This window comes from Akebia trifoliata, unplaced genomic scaffold (genome assembly GCF_017979445.1).
Source record: "Akebia trifoliata isolate Shusen 1 unplaced genomic scaffold, ASM1797944v1 Contig00566, whole genome shotgun sequence".
NCBI classification, from domain to species: Eukaryota; Viridiplantae; Streptophyta; class Magnoliopsida; order Ranunculales; family Lardizabalaceae; genus Akebia; species Akebia trifoliata.
The window spans coordinates 13,388-19,065 of NW_028237104.1; the positions used below are offsets into that span (position 1 = coordinate 13,388).

The following is a 5,678-nucleotide window of genomic DNA, read 5'->3' on the forward strand; positions in this document are numbered from 1 at the left end:
GGGTCAGGTTCAAGGGCCATGTGAGAAAACATGTAAGAAAACTTTCGTTTTTCAAAATAAGGGTTAGAGGTTTTGGATTGAGCTGATTTTTTGCAAGGATGGTCACTATGATGAGAAGATCATCCTCACAAAAAATCAGCTCAATCAGAAACCTCTAAATCCATCAAAAGTGATTTACAAATTAGTGATAAAAATTGAAAAAAAATCGACGGTCCACATTCTAAATCACTTTTAATGGGGTTAGAAGTTTCAGATTGGGCTGATTTTTTTTTTGGATGATCTTCCCATCATAGAGATCATCCTCACAAAAAATCAGCTCGATCTAAAATTTCTAACCCATATTTTAAAATTTTATTTACCGCCGAAAGTTTTCTTACATGTTTTCTCACATGGCCCTTGAACCTGACCCATATATATATATATATAAGAGTTTATAGGCCTTAAAGAGAGCCAACCATAAAGATCATCCTCACAAAAAATCAACCAATTCCAAAACTTCTAAGCCATTTGTTGTAAAATGTTTGAATGTTTACCTTACCACATTCACACACATGCTAGTGTTTGGGGTACAACGTCAGGAAGACAGCATTGGGAGACAAATTTTGTCTTATATGACTCAAAAGTTTTGGATTTGACAGATTTTTTGTGAGCACAAAAAATTAGTTCAATCTAAAACTTCCCCCCATCAAAAGTGGCTTACAAATTAAAGGTAAAAATCGTCAGTTCATAATTCTAAACCGCTTTTGATGGAGTTAAAAGTTTTAGATTGGGCTGATTTTTTGTGAAGATAATCTCCTTATCATAGAGATCGTCCTCAAAAAAATTAGCCCAATATGAAATTTTAAACTATATAAAACAAATTTTCTCTCTCAACATTGCCTCCCTAACTTAATTGTATGATCTTAAAAGAGTGTGAAGAAGACCTAAAAAATGAGAATAGAAATAGAAAAAGAAGATTTGAAAGGCAATTTCAATAACAAAACTTACAAAAGACATGACTTTGAAATTTGGATGCTTTAATAGAGGAACATGACTCATTTAGCTGATCCCAAACCTTTCAGTTAAAGCTTTGATGATGATGTGTATATGAATTTTGTGTCCTTTTGATATGTTTCGCTATTGAAACCTTAGGTTCCAAATACACGTAAAATATTAATGAACCTTAGTTTCAAAATCCATCGAGTCAACTCCAAATATGGCTTAATCTACTCATGGGAATTTGGGTGGACTCGGTATAAACAAACTGAGAATGACAATCATGGCCTTCTAAAACAAATTGGGACTTAATTGAACCCACTAGTTAATTATAGGGGAGGTAAGTGTGATTGTCAAAATGTTAGGGGGTCGACTTGGAACTACGTCAAACCATAAGGGGTGAAAGTATAATTTACCTTTTTTTTTTATGCTAGGGTGTTTGGACCAGAAGACCCAACTAATAGGGGTGAAGCGACTGGCCTCTTAGAACACCATATCTAGTCCAAATTCCCTGAGTAGATCCAATACCCTCACAAATCACACATATCAGGTAAGCCGGGATAAATCCCTTTGGATGATTAACAAAGGGGTTTAAACCCAAGACCTCTCCCTCTTTCGGGGGGAGGCCTTGGCCGCTACTTTGTTTTAGAGTAGAAAAATGCTGAAGTGATTGAGTAGGACACTACGCTCGACACTAAGCTTATATGGAAGTGTGCACGGAATCACATATGCTTTTCTTCAAGATACAAGTGAGAGCATCAACGGTTCAATGCACGCCTCCACATCAACTCAGTGGGATGCACAATTACTCTAGGACAACTTTTTAACATGAAAATGACTAAAGTATCCTATAACTTACCAAAATCCCTTTTGAACCATAATACATAAATTCAAGGTAAATTTTTTTATTATTTAAATCTAATAAAATTTTATCATATTTTTTTATAATATATTTCAGAAAAGCTAGGATCATGGTTTAAGAACTAATTTGAGACCAAGTAATCCCAGTCACGGAGGCAATCAGCTGGCAAGATTGTCGATGTGAATTGACCATCACAGTGATTTGAATGAGATACAAGATGGCTTATCTGATATTTTAAAATTATCAATCCAGTTTATGAAAACTCAACCAAGATTATTCTAATACTTTAAATTTTTTACCATTATAGAAAACGTAGATTTCTTGACTGAGCATCTACTAATTCATCTTATAATAAGAAATAATTATAGTTGTTTTAATGCATATACATACATATAATTATTAACAAATAATTTTAAATCAATTTAAATACTTTGACTCTTCCAAGATGAGCTGCCTGGATGTATTAACTCGGATAGATTTGGATCCATAAAATAATAATAATAATTGGAAGGTTTAACCCCGAGGGGGCGGCTTAATGGCAATTTGGATCTGATAAACGGTGAGAGTCTGTAGGCTGTGAGTTCGATGCCTAGTATGAGCAGTATTTCCTCGAGTCCACCTGCAAGGGCAAACCCTCAGTTACCCGGTGCGTGTGATGTGCAGGTGTTGCATATGCCTTGGCTCTTCCGGTCCCCTAGTGTGACATAAGTTTGGACACCCCCGTCATAAAAAATAATAATAATTGGAAGGTTCATATGAATCAGTCCCAGTCTTAAAAAACAAAAATGACATTTGATTTGGTCTGGGTCTAATAAATTCCTTATTAGATTGGTAGCAATCTGGTCCATTACAGCCCAACTCTTAACCCTTTATCTCACTTAAAGTTGATTTTTTTTTTTTTTTTCTCTTTAAATAATCTGCTTTCTAGACATTAGGTTTCTTTGTCATGAAACACGACTACTATTTCGGGCTGAAATTTTGGTAAGTTTCTTATGTCAGGAGCTAATTTAGTCTTAAATTATTACATAAAATACTAATTAATTTCTAAAGATTCTTCATTCTTTTTTAATATATTGCAATTTTATGGGCTTGACCTAGTCAAGATTAGGTTGATCCCCAGTTTTCACCCAAAACACAGATTGAAAGTCTCTTATTTAAATAAAAAAATAAAAAATAGATGATTCTTTATTTGTAATAAGGGAGAAAATTTTGCATTAATATGGTCAATAACACAGCTGTTAAGTCCAATTTTAAATTCGAAAACGCGCTAATCTTCTTCAAAGACTAATGACTAATCCATCTTGAAAATCATCCTAAAATCTTCAAGTTTCTCATCTACCCATTAATCATTTCTGCCAAAAAAACCAAACCCATGGATCAGATTCTCCTCACTTTCTTCATTTTCTTCTCTTTTAACATTTCAATCATCAAAGCCCAACAAAACTATTCAGGAAATTCAATACTTGATTGCACGAGCAGTGATGAAACAAGTCCTTCCCCTAATTTTCTCTACACTTGCAATGGTGAAAACTTGTCGTGCCGAGCTTTTCTCCTCTTCAAATCTCAACCTCCTTATAATTCCGTCGTCACAATTTCCAACTTTACTTCTTCAGACCCATTAGAGCTTGCTCGCATCAACAACGTTTCGATGATCACAATTTTCCCTACATACAAAGAAGTGATTGTTCCTGTAAATTGTTCTTGTTTGGGCCACAATTATCAAGCCAATTCCTCTTATATCATGAGTATCGATGAGAATTACTACACAATTGCTAACGAAAGATATCAAGGCTTGTCTTCGTGCAATTCACTAATAGAGGAGAACCCTTACGATCTATACAATTTGATTCCGGGTTCTGAATTACGGGTACCACTTAGATGTGCATGTCCGACGATTAATCAAATAGTTAATGGCACGAAGTACTTGTTAACTTACTCGATCGCTTGGAATGACAGTGTTGATGGTATAAGTGAGAGATTTAATGTAAACCAAACGAGCATGCTTGAAGCAAATGGGTTTTCTGAATATGATCCAACAATTTTTCCATTTACGACGCTTTTGATTCCTTGCCTAGTGAACCTTCAAGTACCCAAACCATAATTCAGGTTCCACCATTAATAATTTCTCCTCCCAATGTTTCCAATCCAAGAACAAAGAAATCCAAGAAAGGTCTTTATGTGGGTATTGGAATTGCATCCATTTCTTCTCTTCTAGTCCTCCTTTGTATTGTTCTAACAATTGCCTTCTTATGTCAAAAAAGAAAGCTAGATAGAACAAAGGGGAGAAAGAAATGGGTTTTACCCAAAGATTTTCTAGTCAAAATCGCTAGCGCGGATCGGGTCTTGAAAGTATTCGAATTTGAGGAATTGAAGATTGCTACCAACAATTTCAGCCCTGAGTCAAAGATGAAGGGTTCGGTGTTTCGTGGGGTGTTAAGTGGGGAAAGTGGGGAGATCGTCGTAGCCATTAAAAAGATGAGTAAAGATGTATCAAAAGAGGTCAAATTTCTTAATAAGATCAACCATTTCAATCTGATAGGGCTTCATGGTGTTTGTGAAGATAACGGGTATTTCTACCTCGTTTACGAGTACATGGAATATGGTTGTTTAAGGAATTGGTTAAGTAATAAGAGTTCCCCGATCGTTTCAAGTTGGACTCGAAGGATTCAAATTGCTTTAGACGTCGCTAATGGTCTTCACTATCTTCATAATTTCACTAAACCTGCTTATGTTCACAAGGATATTAAGAGTAGCAATGTTCTACTCAATGGTGATTTAAGAGCCAAGATTGCAAATTTCGGGCTAGCGAGTTCGACGGAGAGGAGCGACGATGTGTCTGCGTCGTCAAGACTTGTTGGTACTAAAGGTTACATGGCGCCCGAGTATTTAGAGATCGGGTTGGCCACACCGAAGATCGATGTATATGCTTTTGGGGTTGTGATGTTGGAGCTGATCACGGGAAGAGCTGCTCTTATGAAGTTTGATGGGAAAAAATTGTTACTTTCAGCGACGATAATGTCAATCATGGAAGGAGAAGAATTCGAGGATAAGCTTCGTGATTTTATGGATCCAAATCTCAGAGGGAACTACCCTATGGACCTTGCATTGGGTGTAGCTAAATTAAGTGTGGGATGCTTGAAGCGAGATCCGATGAGTAGACCAAGCATGGATGAGGTTGTATCGACTTTGGTGAGAATTCATAGTGATTCGCTAAAATGGGAATCCCCATATGTCGAATTGGTTGAAAGTAGTAACAGGTATCATGAAAAGTTGGAAAAGATTTAAACCAAATAATAGAGTCCATATTCAAGTCGATGTAAATTTGTTTTGTAATTTTATAAAGAATGTGAACTTGAGATATGTGTTTTTTTTTTTTTGGCTTAGGAAATGTTTGCAAGGTGGAGTTAAAGGGAGGAATTGTAATTCACGCGAGAGTTGCAACTCCCAACACTGCATACGCCCCGAGGATTAGTTAAGTGCTCTAAGAGGCTCGAATACCTTAATTCCCATAAATTACATAGTTGAAGCTTGATAAAATGAGAAGATCACTATCTTCATCCCTTTGACCACAATAAAAATCACAAGGCAACTTTGAATATACGAGGCAAAACAAGGTAAGTCACAATGTGAAAAAAGCCTATATTTGACAATCCAAGGCAGTCGAATTTTATAAAATTCGACAGACCAAGACGTAAAATTTGTCATTGTCAAATTTTTTTTTTTTTTTAACGGATTGAAACCATTAAATTAATGGAGGATGGGAGAAATTTGATGGCTCTAAGCCATCAAATTGGGAAAAATTTTCAACGGCCATGGCCGTTGAAATTTGGTTTCTAAATTT

General features: G+C 35.8%; 2 pseudogenes; both read left to right on the forward strand.

Annotated features, from left to right (window-relative positions):
• The first annotated feature begins 3,209 nt into the window (after window positions 1-3,209).
• On the forward strand, window positions 3,210-3,938 carry LOC147381331 (lysM domain receptor-like kinase 4 pseudogene; annotated as a pseudogene).
• Window positions 3,939-4,243: 305 nt separating this feature from the next.
• LOC147381332 (protein LYK5 pseudogene) lies at window positions 4,244-5,122 on the forward strand (annotated as a pseudogene).
• The last annotated feature ends 556 nt before the right edge of the window (window positions 5,123-5,678 follow it).